Source organism: Salarias fasciatus, chromosome 3, assembly GCF_902148845.1.
Source record: "Salarias fasciatus chromosome 3, fSalaFa1.1, whole genome shotgun sequence".
Classification (NCBI taxonomy): Eukaryota; Metazoa; Chordata; class Actinopteri; order Blenniiformes; family Blenniidae; genus Salarias; species Salarias fasciatus.
Window position 1 is genome coordinate 7013154 of NC_043747.1, and position 15352 is coordinate 7028505.

A 15352-nucleotide genomic window follows, 5' to 3' on the forward strand; every position below is an offset into this window, starting at 1 on the left:
ACTATTCGCTACAGCCACAGTGTGCTTGTACAGTAACAGTATTCCTTCCCACCGTCTACATGGAGTCTGTTGTGTTGCGAGCTGCGTTGTGAGTTGACTGTTGACGTGGGAAGTTTTGCTTTCCAGAGACCGAGTCGAAACTAACTGGCTACAGACCCGATATCAAGCCCTCCCTCCCCACCATCATCACTGGGAATGTGAGATCCATCCCCAAGAAGATGGACGAGCTCACGGCGCTAACCTGGTGCCAGAAGGAATACCAGGAATGTAGCCTGATGTTGTTCAGTGAGACGTGGCTAAAAGCAGATAAAAATGTTGCACTTGAGGGGTTTCAGCTGATAAGGGCAGACAGGTCAGTAGACATGGGTAAAAACAAAGGAGGGGGGGTAGCTGTATTTGTAAACAATACATGGTGTCACCCCAGGAAGATTACTGTCTGTGAGAGACGATGCAACAGCGACATTGAGCTGCTAGCCATTAGCATGCAGCCATACTGTCTCCCAGAGGAATTCTCAAAAGTTATTGTGGTAGTTGTGTACATCCCCCCCTCTGCTGATGCTTCATCAGCCCGTAAAGCTCTTTGCTCTACTGCAAGCAGACTGCAAAAAAAGAATCCAGAAGCTCTCATCTTTATCGCCGGGGACTTCAACACAGCCAACGATTTCAACTTGCCAACATTCAAACAATATGTCAGCTGTCCCACTAGAGGAGATAAAACCTTGGACTTGTTTTATGCAAACATTGCCGAGGCATACACAGCATCACGCCTTCCTCCACTGGGGGGATCCGACCATGACTTGGTGTATCTTCTCCCTGTGAACAAGTCTGAAGTAGACAGAGAACCAGCTGCCAGCCACACAAGGAAGATCTGCTCTGAAGACACGGTGGAGAAATTAAAAGAGTGCTTTGACAAGGTGTGGGATGTGCTCCGTCAGGATCACGGGGAAGACGTGGACAGTTTTATGAGCTGTATCGCGGTCTACATTAATTCCTGTGTAGACTTGACCAAACCCACCAAGACGGTAAGACTGTTGGTAAGACCGTGGATCACTCCTGACATAAAGACCCTCCTCGAGGAAAAAAGGAGTGTTTTTATTTCAGGGAACAGGGAGCAGATGGACACACTGCAAACACAGTTAAAGGAGGAGATCAGAAATGGGAATGGCTGCAAGGGGAGGAGGATGAAAGAGTCGCTTTAGCAGAAGCATGTCAGTGGTGTCTGGAGGAGTCTGAAAAGGACCACCAGTCCTCAACCCTGGCCATGAGCACTGGTGTACCCCAGGGCTGTGTGCTCAGTCCACTGCTGTACACTTTGTACACCCATGACTGCGCACCAAATCAGAGCAGCGACTTCTTTTTTTTTTGCTGTTCTGTGTGTGTATATTATTTATTGCTATTCTTATTTCTTTATTTTGTGTTTGCACCAAAGTGTTGCTTTTTTAAATTTCGTCATACATGTATGATGACAATAAATGCATTCTATTGTATTCTATTGTATTCTATTGTATTCTTTTACCAGCCGGTTTGGGAGTAATTTATCAATGCAGGCCCTTTTTTCCTTCCCAAAATGCCCAAAACACTATGGAAAAAAGAGACATTCCAATGTCAAAAACTATGCCTAAGATTTCATATGATTCTCACAAATGTTATCAGAAAGCCTCCCAGAATTCACAATAAGTAGCTAAACCCAAAACGTGTAGTAAGACACAAATAACTAAAAACTATTCCTGATTGGATGAAAGAAATGAAAACCATGCAATAAATGCATTTTCAGATTGCTCGCTGATAATTTTTCTGTCAGGTGTTTTGTTCTATTTGAATTTAGGAGTAGAAAATTACGACTCATCCAGGTTTTTATGTCTTTAAGTCAAGCTACTAGTTTGACAAGTTGATCAATGTCATCTGGCTTCATACAGATAAGTCGATCTGTGTATCATCTGCATAACAATGGAAGTTAATGGAGTGTTTCCTGATGATGTTCCCTACAGGAAGCATGCATAATTTTAAGAGTATAGGTCCTAAAACAGAACCCTGTGGAAGTCCATATTTAAGTTTGATCTGAGCTGACGAGTCATTCACATTAACCTGTCTGCTAAATATAATTGAAACCAGTTTAATCCTGAACCTTCAATCCCAATAATATATTATAGTATATATTATTATGGTATATATAATATATTCTAGTCTCTGTAGTAGGATATAATGATCTACTGTGTCAAATGCAGCACTAAGATCTAACAGGACCAGAATAGAGACCAGTCCTTTTTCTGAGGCTGTGAGAAGTTCATTAGTGACTTTTACCAGAGCTGTCTCTGTACTGTGATGAGCTCTGAAACCTGATTGAAAAGACTCAAATAGGTCATTATTATATAAATGGTCACAAAGCTGACTTGAAACATACTTTGTCTAGGATTTTGGAAATAAAGGGAAGGTTGGACATTGGCCTGTATCTTATTAGAACACCTGGATCAAGGGTGGGATTTTTAAGAAGAGGTTTAATAACAGCAACCTTGAAGGCCTGTGGAACATGGCCTGTTACTAAGGATAAGTTGATCTGATCTAATATTGATGTACTGATCAGGGGGAAATGTCTTTGAACAGTCTAGTTGGGACTGGATCCAATGTACTAGTTGCAGGTTTAGATGAGGCCACAACTGAGGATAACTCAGAGAGTTCTATAGGAGGGAAGCTGTACAGCAGGGGTCGGCAATTAGCGGCCCGCGGGCCAAATGTGGCCCGCCGAACCGTTCAATCCGGCCCGCGAGAGGATTCCAACACGCGCGCGCACAAACCCACACATTACCCCGGGCCCTCCAGCGCACGCACGCACCCCTGTTGGACTGCGATATCTGTCATTGTGTTGCAATAGACAATCTTTGAAAGATGTGTTGTTTAGTTGTGGTTTCCGGCTTGTCACTGAAAAATAAAGAGGAGTGGCACCTCGTCTAGTTAACAGAGAGCGCAAGTGAGTGCGCGGCGAGCGACGGGCGGCGAGCGTTTCCAGGGAAAAATCCGCGTGCCCGTCGACTTGCACCGCCACTCGCTGCCGCCCGCCGCTCCATTGCTCGTCGCTCGAGTTGGTTGAAATAGCGAATTGGCGCCAGGACAGCCTGTCGTGGAGGTCTTCACGGACGTGCTGACGCAGGGCAGCAGGACTCCGAGCACGCAGAACAGTTGGCATGATGCCGAGGCGAGCGGCGTGCGCGATCTCACTTGTTCACCGCTTCTGGTGGAAACCGGGCGAGCCTGAAGTAGCGCTGGAACCAGCCGTCCGGGAGCAGCCCCTGCAGAAGACGGTGGAACTCAGCGCAGACCGCCTCCGTAGCGCAGCATGCAGCCAGAAGCGATGACGGGCGCCTCGCTGCAGCCGGAGCTGACTTCCTCAGGCCAGATACAGAGCAGCAACGGTGGCAGGCAGAGCATCTCAATCTCAATCTTTATTTGTAAAAGCACTTCTCATATTCATAAAAGTGTTGAACAGTAAAAACAAAATGCATTTCAGTCATAAAAACAAAAAAGAACAAAACCCGCAAAATCGATCAGGATGCGCGCTCGCGCACACACACACACACACACACATACACACAGAAAGCCAGGTGCACACAGAACTGTGGGACAGACAGAAGAGTCCTGTCCACTGCTGCTGCAGGAGGCGGTGAGGAGGAGCTGTGATGTTTCTGCAGGATGTTCTGTGTTGCATATTTGTTCCAGCGTGACGCGTCCCGCGAATGAATTCACACACCAGCGATAAAACTCGGGCGTCTAAGCACGGTATGGTGTCATTTGTTGCGCGAATGCAGTCGCGTGAAACATGATCGCTGCCCCCCCCCCCCCCCGCTGTCCAGTCCGCTAGCCCGGAGACCCCTTGGCCCGCGATTGAAGTGCCCCCCAAAAAAAGTGGCCCGCCGCCAAATGTAATTGCCGACCCCTGCTGTACAGTTTAAGGTCAAGTTCTACTGATAGATCTGACGATGTGTTTAAAAGGTCTTTGGCCACTTTGGTTACTGTGATTTCAATTTTATCTCTAATAGTTCTAATTAATCGTGAGGGAGTGATGAGGTCTGGACCTGGGAGGATGAGGGACCGTCTCGGTGTCCAGTAGAAAAGAAGTCACATAGTCCATGGCTGCCGGGTCGTCGAAGCAGGGAGCCACAGTGGACGCGGAAGAAGCAGAGACTGCCACAGACCCGGAGGCTTCACCACTGGGAGCACCACCGTTTTCATGCTTCATCAGGGCCAGGAAGCAGTTTGAGATGGAGAGTGGAGGCAAAATCGCGGTGGCCTTGGGCCATCATTTTTCAGGGGCCACAACCTCTGCCCATGAGCACTGGTGATCGTGTGTGGAGCAGGAGGGAATCCAGGGTGCTGGGCTGGCCGTGGCTGAATAACACGCTATCAGGGCTTGCTTGTGAGCTACTTTCATGGTCTTAGCCAGCAGAGTGTCTTTGTGCCTGAGTTGATTGAAAAGCAACCGAATGTCCTCTTTAAGGTCAGAAATCTTTTTATTGGCTTTTGCAACTGCGAAGTGTGGGTCGAGTCCGTGGTACATCGCTGTAGTCATGTTGGTCTGAGCATAGAGGCTAACAGCTGACAGCGCTGTCTGGCTTGTCAGCTTGGAAAGGGATGCAATCACAATCGTGGTGACATTGAGGGAGACAGACATTTTTTTTCGCAGAAGAAAGACCTTGATCTTATTATTTCTGTGAAAAATAAAACTTCTTTTGTTTTTGTGCTTATTCTTCAAGATGTTTTTAACATGAGCAGTTCCACAAACAGTGTCAATTTTTTTCGTTTTTTTTTTTTTTTTTTAAGAAAGGCTGAAACTTATTGGTTGTGGGTTCAAACATCGTCCAGGGTCTTCCTTAGTGGAATCTTCATGTTCTTTCCCTGTGTGTGATTGTTAGTTTCCTCCAGCCTTGTGCACTCGGCCTCCGCCAAGCGCACTTGTGGACCCTCCAGGGCTCGAACATGGTGTTCGTTATGGACAAACCGAGGCTCGCACCTATCGTTTGAACTTGATACCATTTTGGCAGTCTATATTCAAATTCCTCTCTGACACATCTAGGATTAATTTTGAACCAGAGGTGACAACTACAATTTTTGGCACTGTACCACAGTGTGCTAATCTGGACAAAAAGTATAAAGATGTGATTACCTTCACTACACTGATTGCTCGAAGACTTGTACTGCTTAAATGGAAAGAGAAACAACCTCCATCTTACAAACTATGGTTCATTGACCTGTTGAATCAATTAACTCTGGAAAAACAATATTCATGACGAGGCTGTATTAACACATTCTATTGTATCTGGCAAGCTATTTTAGGTCAGATTAAAGAGGTCGATCCATCACTGATTGTAAAAAAGTAAGGTTGTAATTATTGTAATGTATATTTTCCTTTTCTTTTTTTTCTTTTTTTTTTGGCTTTTGTTATGGTGAACCAGGGTGAGATTGTTCAAGGATGGGGCAGGGTTGTGTTTACAAAAAAGACAACTGTATTGTAACTTTGAAATTATGCCTGACTGAATATTTTTTATTAAAAAAAACAACTTTCAACCAAAAAAATGTACATAGTGATATTGTACATGTTGATCATCTGCGTCATGAACATCAATCCACATACATTTGCACTGTGACATTTAAAAACAGGGACCTTCATAAAACCCACACAGTTTTGTTTGACTGCTTTTGAAGGACGAAAGGTAAGCAGGTGGTGCCAGTTTCATTTACATGAAGGAAGAAGTCAGCACTGATCTAATCTTACTTCTTCACATCCTCAAACACAATCAGCACTAAATAGAGCATTATAAAACTATCCTGTCATCAACCAACTCTCCTTTTGAGCTGGCCTAACTTTGACAAGCCTGTATTCTCTACACAATTTATGAGACTACTTTGAAAGTATAACTCTCCTCTGACATCATAATCAGTCGTGGTCAGTCTGTTACAGAAAAGAATTATGAATGTTACCCATTATGCTAACTATAACGAGCAAATCTATACTTCATATAAAATCCAAATAGTTTTCACAGGGTTTTCATCTATGATTTTCAGTGACCTCATCCCCATCGCTTCACACTTGGCTGCAGACCACCCCAGTGCATGCTGTAGGTCCGGGTTCGATGGAGTCAACAGGACAACATCATCTGCAAACCAAAGATGAAATCCTGTGGTCCCCAAACCGGACCCCCTCCGGCCCCTGGCTGCACCTAGAAATTCTGTCCATAAAGCTTATGAACAGAACCAGTGACAAAGGGCAGCCCTGCCGGAGTCCAACATGCACCGGGAACAGGTCTGACTTACTGGCAATGCGGACCAGACTCCTACACAGACCGGACGGCCCTTAACAAGTGGCCCCGGACTCCATATTCCTGAAGCACCCCCCACAAGACATCACAAGGGACGCGGTCAAACACCGAGTCCAAGTCCACAAAACACATGTGAACTGGTTGGGCGAACTCCCACGAACCCTTGAGCACCCTATGGAGGATCAGCACCTTCAAATCCGAGGCCATGGTCCTTGCCCAGAAAAAGGTGGCTTGCCCCCTCCAGGTCGGTGGAGAGACTCTGGCCCAAGTGGAGGAAATTAAGTATCTTGGGGTCTTGTTCAAAAGTGGGGGATGGATGGATGGAGATTGACAGGTGGATCGATGCAGCGTCTGCAGTGAGGCGGTCGTTGTATCGGTCCGTCATAGTGAAGAAGGAGCTGAGCCGAAAGGCGAAGCTCTCGATTTGCCCCAGTCAATCTACGTTCCCACCCTCACCTATGGTCATGAACTTTGGGTCATGACCGAAAGGACAAGATCCCGGATAAAAGCGGCTGAAATGAGCTTCCTCCGTAGGGTGGCTGGGTGCTCCCTTAGAGATAGGGTGAGGAGCTCAGTCACCAGGGAGGAGCTCGGAGTAGAGCCGCTACTCCTCCACATCGAGAGGAGCCAGCTGAGGTGCCTCGGGCATCTCTTTAGGATGCTTCCTGGACGCCTCCCTGGGGAGGTGTTCGGGGCATGTCCCATGGAGAGGAGACCCCGGGGAAGACCCAGGACACACTGGAGAGACTATGTCTCCCGGCTGGCCTGGGAACATCTTGGGATCCCTCAAGGAAGAGCTGGAGGAAGTGTCTGGGGACAGTGAAGTCTGGGCATCCCTGCTTAGACTGCTTCCCCCGCGACCCGGCCCCGGAAAAGTGGTAGACAATGGATGGATGGATGGATTTTCAGTGATATTTCAATGACTTCACCTGAACTTTTCACCACATTTCCATTACTAAAACATGGCTTCACTCATCAATGAAATTATTATTTTTCCAGTATCTGTCCCAGGCAGCATCTCTTCTGGCTGCCTGGAGCCTTCTTTAAAACACAGCCCGTCCCTTTGAAAACAAGCAAAAAAGAAAGAATACGATGCCCACACCGTTCTCCATGTTTGTTTCACAAATTCTCCCGCGTTTGCCTGAGCATAATACGGTCACATCCTGCATCATTACATGTCTGTTCATGACTACCTGCAAGCCCCCCCCATCCACCACATGCCACACACACCCCTCACACACCTTCACTGCCCCCGGACACACCACACACCATCCACAGCATCCCAGTTATCACCTCGTGCAGACACCACATCCCCCGGACTGTTCCTAAACACAAAAAGACTCTTTTAACAGTGAAACTTCACCGAGAGCGCACATCCAGCCCGCCCACCACCATTAACATGGCCCTGCTGAATGTGCGCTCTCTTTTAAACAAATCCTTTATTATTAATGATCTTATTTTAGATAATAACTTGGACAGTCTGCTTTTAACTGAGACATGGCTTGGCACCAATGCACCTGTTATCCTCACTGAGGCTTCCCCACTGAGTTTTAACTTTTTATATTCAACCAGACAGGGTAAGAGGGGTGGAGGGACTGCTTCCATTTTAAAAACTTCATTTAGTGCGTGTGCAGTAGCTTTTAATAGTTTTACATCCTTTGAGCACCACGCCTTTATTTTTAGCAGTCCCCCGATCCTGTGTTTAACAGTCCACAGACCCCCTCAGTACTCTAGTCTTTTTATTTGTGAATTTTCAGAACTTTTAACAATAATTCATTCTAAATATAGTAGAATTTTAATAACTGGTGATTTTAACTTACACGTTGATGACAACTCGGACTCTATGTCCAGAGAATTCTTAAACCTTTTAAACTGTTTAGATTTTAAACAGCATGTCGCACAGCCAACTCACAACAGAGGACACACCCTGGACCTGGTTATAACCCACGGTCTGTCCATCAGTGTGTCCTCTGTTGTTGACCTGGCTGTGTCTGACCACTACTGTGTGTTTTTTAACATCACCAGTTTTAACCAGCAGGAAGCCCCGGTGAGAAGAGTGAGGAAACGCTACTTTACTTCTGAAGTGGCTGCAGATTTTATAGAGATTTTACAGAACACTCCTGCAGTGATTTTACCTGCATCTTGTGATTTTATTGTTGACGATTTTAACAGTAAACTGAAGTCCAGTCTGGATTCAGTCGCTCCACTTTTAACTAAAACAATCAAGGGCTATCCCAAACCCCCGTGGAGGAAAAATGATATAATCATCAAACTGAAAAGAAACTGCAGGAGTGCTGAAAGAAGGTGGAGAAAATCCAAGTTGACTGTACATCACCAGATTCTACGTCAACAACTCAAAATTTACAATAATGCAGTTAAACAGGCCCGAACTTCCCACTTCTCTAAACTTATTTCAGACAATAAAGACAACCCCCGGTTCCTCTTCTCCACCTTCAACATTTTAACTGGCACTAGTTTTAATAAAGCTTTTAAGGAGCCAACAGACGCTCTCTGTGAAGAGTTTGCAGACCACTTCAGAACTAAAATCATGGACATCAGGTCTCGTCTTTTACCCCAACAGATTTTATCAGCGAACACAGCTGAACCGTTGTCCATGCCTGAGGAAACACTGGACAGTTTTGACCTGGTTGACGCGAGGACTCTTGGTCGAGTTTTCTGCCAAGTAAAATCAACAACCTGCCTTTCAGATCCCATCCCCACACCACTCTTTAAATCACTTTATGGATTCCTTGAGGAACAGATTTTAAATATCATGAACTGCTCTCTTCAGACGGGTGTCTTCCCCACTGCCTTTAAAACGGCGGTGGTGAAGCCCCTTCTGAAGAAGAGCAATTTAGACCCCGATGTTTTTAATAACTACAGACCAGTATCCAACTTACCGTTTTTAAGTGAAGTTTTACAAAGACTGGTTTTTAACCAAGTCAATGACTTTTTAATGATTAATAACATTTTAGAAATACAACAGTCTGGTTTTAGAGTGAACCATAGTACCGAGACACCCTTTTAAAGATTTTAAATGATATCAGGTGGAACTTAGATAATAAAAAGCTCACAGTGATGGTTCTACTGGACCTGAGTGCTGCCTTCGACACAGTAGACCACCACATTTTAATAAATAGACTGAGTCACCTGGTGGGCCTCTCTGGTACTGTTCTTAACTGGTTCAGTTCTTATCTCACAGATCGATGTTTTTATGTAAGTTTGGATACTTGTTCCTCAGGAACCCATGAAATTAGGTGTGGGGTTCCCCAGGGTTCAATTTTAGGTCCTATACTTTTTAATCTCTACATCAGGGGTCGGCAATTAGATTTGGCAGCGGGTCACTTTTTTGGGGGCACTTCAATCGCGGGCCAAGGGGCCTCCGGCTTGCGCGCGCTTCCATCCGCGGACTGGAGAGCAACGGGGGGGGGGGGGGGGGGGGGGGTGTATACCACCGGACGTATTTAACGCAACTGCATTTGCGCAACAAATGGCACCGCGCCGCGCAGTATGACTTCATTCGCGGGACGCGTCACGCTGGAACAAATATGCAACACAGAACATCCTGCAGAAACATCACAGCTCCTCATCACTGTCTCCTGCAGCAGCAGTGGACAGGACTCCTCTGATGTTTGTCCCACAGTCCTGTGTGCACCCGGCTGTCTGTGTGTATGTGTGTGTGTGTGTGTGTGTGTGTGTGTGTGTGTGTGTGTGCGCGCGCATACTGATCGATGGTACGGGTTTTGTTCTTTTTTGTTTTTATGACTGTTTTTACTGTTCAGCACTTTTATGAATATGAGAAGTGCTTTTACAAATAAAGATTGAGATCGAGATGCTCCGCCTGCCACCGTCGCTGCTCTGTATCTGACATGAGGAAGTCAGCTCCGGCTGCAGCGAGGCGCCGCATCGCTTCAGGCTGCCTGCTGCCCTCCGGAGGCGGTCAGAGCTCGGTGAGTTCCACCGTCTTCTGCAGGAGCTGCGCCCGGACGGCCGGTTCCAGCGCTGCTTCAGGCTGACCCGGTTTCCACCAGAAGCGGTGAACAAGTGAGATCACGCACGCCGCTCGCTGCAAGCCACTCGCCGCTCGCCTTGGCATCATGCCAACTGTTCTGCGTGGTCGGAGTCCTGCTGCCTTACGTCAGCACGTGCATGAAGACCTCCACGCTGATAGGTTGTCATGGCGCCAATTCGCTTGAAAGGTTCAATTATTTCAACTCGAGCAACAAGCAATGGAGCGGCGGGCGGCAGCGAGTGGCAGTGCAAGTCAACGGGCGCGCGGATTTTTCCCTGGAAACGCTCGCTGCGTCATGGCTCGCCGTCCGCCTCTCAAGGTTGAGCGACAATCGCGTCATTACAGTGACTTTGTGAAACACACACTCAAACTGACTGGAGAATAAACACACGGTGAGCTCGGTGCAGCGCACTCACTTGCGCTCTCTGTTCACCAGACGAGGTGCCACTCCTCTTTATTTTTCAGTGACAAACCGGCAACCACAACTAAACAACACATCCCTCGAAGATTGTCTATTGCAACACAATGACAGATATCGCACTCGAACAGGGGTGCGTGCATCCGCTCGAGGGCCCGGGGTAATGCGTGCGTTAATCCGTTTGTGCGCGCGCGTGTTGGGATCCTCTCGCGGGCCGGATTGGACGGTTCGGCGGGCCACATGTGGCCCGCGGGCCGCTAATTGCCGACCCCTGCTCTACATGCTCCCACTTGGGGACGTCATCAGGAGACACAGCATCAGTTTCCATAGCTACGCTGACGACACTCAGCTGTACATCGCCGTGTCTCCTGATGACTCAGGGCCAATAGAAACCCTTTTTAACTGTATTTCAGACATCAAGTCATGGATGGCAGTGAATTTCCTACAGCTCAACCAGGACAAGACTGAGGTTTTAGTTATCGGTCCTGAAGGTCAGAGAGAGAAGATTTTACCAAAATTACGGGATTTTAAACCAGCACAGTCAGTTAAGAACCTGGGCGTGATTTTTGACTCTGAGCTAAATTTTATTCCACACATAAAAAACATAACTAAGATTGGATTTTATCATCTTAAGAACATAGCCAGAGTCCGCCCGTTTCTCTCTCAGGACAGTACAGAGGTGCTAATGCAGCTTTTATCTCCTGTGGATTAGATTACTGTAATGCCTTGCTCTCTGGTCTTCCCAAAAAGAATATTTCAAACCTACAGCTATTAAAAAACGCAGCCGCACGTGTGCTGACGAGGACCAGGGGGCGGAGCCACATTACACCGGTTTTACAGTCGCTGCATTGGCTCCCTGTCCGCTTCAGGATCGATTTTAAACTTCTCTTATTAGTTTTTAAATGTCTTAACGGCCTTGCGCCTTCTTATTTAGCTGATCTGTTTTTACCCTATCGACCCTCGCGGCCCTGAGGTCCTCTGGCAGTGCCTTATTGTGTGTTCCTAAAGCCAGAACCAAGACTCATGGTGAGGCGGCTTTCGGCCACTACGGCCCCCGCCTGTGGAACAGCCTGCCAGAGAACCTCAGGACCGCAGAGACCGTTGATATTTTTAAAGGGAGGTTGAAAACACACCTTTTTAATCAGGCTTTTAACTGACCTTTTATAGTCCTCTTATTCCATTCTTATTTATGTAATTCTATTCTATTTTATTATGCACATTCAACTTGTTTTACTTTTTTACTTTATAATCCTATCTTATTATCTTATTTTAATTTCGTGTCATATTTTATTATGTTTTAGCTGTTTAATTCCAGTGTTTCCTCAGGGGGGTCCTTCACACCGGGAGTTGGTCCTGGTCCAACGCTGGGGTTACTGTGCCCGGGTACTCTGGTCCTGGCTGGCCTGGGGGCTCCACACTTTGGTGTGCGAGTTCCCTTGGTCTGTCGGGGTCGGTGGTCGGGCGCTGGAGCCCCAGTTTTAATTGACCCTCGACTTCCCTTGGTGTGGGGGGCCCCACTGGTGGCGTTTTCCCTAAGATGCTCAGTGCCATGCCATGTCTCCTCTGTTCTGTGCGAATTAATGGTAGAGTGTGTGTGTGTGTGTGTGTGTGTGTGTATGTGTGTGGTGCATACTGTTTGATGGCGCGGTTTTTATTCTTTTTGTTTTTATGACTGTTTTTAATGTTCAGCACTTTGCGTTGTTTTTATTAATATGAAAAGTGCTATATAAATAAAATCTGATTTGATTTGATTTGATAACTCTGCCTACATTTCAACAGTAACCCAGTACAGTGGATATGCGACACTGATTTGGTTCTGGTTCTGGTTACGCTTTTGCCAGCCCGACCTGACCCGTATTGATAACAGCTGCGCCGTGGAAAGATGGCTTAACATGGAGGGCCAGTTTGAAATTCTCCTGTTAACCAGTGTGTCACATCCATAGAAAACCTGGTTCGATGCTGGACTCTCACAGCCCTTCACACTGCAGATCTTCTGGTGGTTCCTCCGTCACTCACTGCTGGATGAAGCTCTGCTCTCAGTCGATCTTCAGGACACAGTCTCCTCTCTGCTCTCAACTCTTCCATCTGCAGAGAGATGAGAGGTGGGGAGCAGAGTCTCCAGAACTTCAGTCCTGTTCAGAGCAGCAGTCAGCAGCTCATGAAGGACCACCACTGCCAGACTAACACTGTCACGCCCTGTGCCTCTCCAGCCATGTGGGGGCACTCTGGGCCAGTTTTGGTTTTGTTATCCCATTTTTGCATGCCCTGTCACACCTGCTTGTCTGTTCCTCATGTTCTCCTGCCTGGTCGCCTATCTCGTTAGTGCCCTAATGTGTCTCACCTGTGTCTACCTTATTTAAGGCTGCTTCCCTCACTTTGTCCTTGTCGGTGCGTTGTGGGTTGTGCGTGTGTTCTGTGTCCCTGCCTGCACCTCAGCTCAGCTTGCCCTGCGTTCCTGTTTCCCTGGATTCCTATGATAAACAAGCTCAACTCTGCCTGGCTGCCTGCGTGTGGGTCCTTCCATCCTCGCCCCGTGACAAACACAACAAGCCTGTGGCTCCTCTGATTGGCTGACTGTGTCCTCTGCTGTCCAATCCTGAAGCTGCTCAGCGTTCTCCTCTCACAGCCTCACTGAGAGTCAAACACTGGATCTTTGTTCTCACACTGACTGTGTTTAGTCCAAACCTGGAGAAAGCAGCATGGACTCACTCCAACCATCTACTGACCTCAGAGTCTGCAGGCTGCAGAATGGACTCTGCTGAAGAGCAACCAGCTGCTGCACATCTGGATCCTGTAGCCAGTTGCAACGCAGGTGGAGCTCTTTCAGGTTGGAGAGGTTGGACTTCAGAGCTGAGACCAGAGAAGAACAGCTGATCACTGACAACCTGCAGCGACTCAACCTGAATAAAGAGAGAAAGCTGCAGAATCAATGAGGAGGAACCAATCAGATGTATTGATGGAGAAATGAGCAGCTCCACATTACTGAGTCCTGATCAATGAGCTGTTCTGTTGTTGTGGATCTTCATCACACACAACATTCACACTCCTCCTCATGTCCACACACAGCAGTCAGCTGCTGCTGAGCTCAGTCCACTCTCTCACTGCAGGATCAGAGTCTCAGATCACAGCTGCTGACAGACATTTCTCCTTCTACAACAGGAACAGACAGTCAACTGACCTCAGAGTCTGCAGACCACAGAGCGGACTCTGCAGAAAACCACACAGCTGAGAAACTCCTGAATCCTGCACAGGGTTGGAGCTCAGGTCCAGATGTTTCAGATGTTTCTGGAGGGAGGGGTTGGACTTCAGAGCTGAGGCCACAGAAGAACAGCTGATCTCTGACAAACTGCAGCTCCTCAGCCTGAAGAAAGAGAGAAAGAAGTGAGATCAGAGGACAAAGTTTGGTGTTGAAATTATTGAGAGATGAAGTTTAGAAATGTAAAGTCCAAACAGCTGAAGCCAACAGGATTGATCCAGGAGAGATCGGCCTGCTTTGAAAGCTGAAGGTCAACATGGAGCGTGTCAGAGGTTCTTCTACCAAGTTTTGAAATATGGAGCTGCACATAGTTCTGACACAGTCACAGGAGTAAAATACGGAGAAGTCTTAATTTCTCATGGAGATCCTCAGTGTGGATCACTCTCAGATCAGACTGATGTCTGACCTTTAGCGTCAAAACAACTTTCACCGCACACAAACTCAAACACGAGTCTGACCTCAGAGTCTGCAGACGACAGAGTGGACTCTCCAGAAAACCACACAGCTGCTCAACTCCTGAATCCCGCACATCGTTGTAACTCAGGTCCAGATGCTCCAGATGTTTCTGGAGGGAGGGGCTGGACTTCAGAGCTGAAGCCACAGAAGAACAGCTGATCTCTGATAACTTGCAGCTCAACCTGAATTAAGAGAGAAAGAAGTGATAGTAGGCATCACACTGCAGGTCTTGATGCTCAATTCCGATTTGTTGTCATTCATGTGTGTCGTCATTCACACCACATTGTACATGCAACCTCCATCAGAGTGCAGAATGACCATCATACGACCAGATAATGAACACATCTGCCGAAGTGGTGGCTGGTTGTGAATTTCTAAGGTGGGGCACTTTATGATTCTTCATGATTGTTTCAATTTCATAAACTAGATAGCAATGACTGACTCTAAATTCACCCCAAACAGCTGCCATCAAATGGCGCTTCTTGGTTTGATTCCATTTCGTTCATTTATATTGTTAATCGGTGATTGGTGAATTCTGTGCTAAGACCCGCCTCCCGCAATTTTCCTGCAACCCAAGCTGTTTATCTGCTCTTTTATTGCAGTTTAATTTAAGAAAATGAAGCACGTGAATTCATTTTCTGAGCATTTTCGTTCGTGGGGTGCTTAAGCCAATCCCAGCTACTTTGGGTGAGAGAGAGAAAGAGAGAGGACAGGACAGTGAACTGACCTCAGAGTCTCCAGTTTACAGTTTGCACTCTCCAGTCCAGCACACACAATCTCCACTGATGAATCCTGCAGGTTGTTGTTACTCAAGTGCAGATGTTTCAGATGGGAGTGGCCAGACTTCAGAGCTGAGGAGATCACTTCACAGTCAGAATCAGAGAGGAAACAGGAACCGACTC

At 47.0% G+C, this 15352-nt stretch overlaps 1 long non-coding RNA gene across 2 annotated transcripts; it reads right to left on the bottom strand.

Moving 5' to 3' along the window:
- Positions 1-12608: 12608 nt before the first annotated feature.
- Positions 12609-15352, bottom strand: LOC115384541 (uncharacterized). 2 transcript variants are annotated; one of them, XR_003930897.1, is made up of 3 exons: positions 13917-13969; positions 13461-13638; positions 12609-12816 (listed from the first exon to the last, which is right to left on the bottom strand). It is a non-coding gene; the product is annotated as an uncharacterized LOC115384541 (long non-coding RNA). The 2 variants fall into 2 exon arrangements; XR_003930896.1 differs by lacking the exon at positions 13917-13969 and adding an exon at positions 15178-15352 and having other exon boundaries at positions 12614-12816.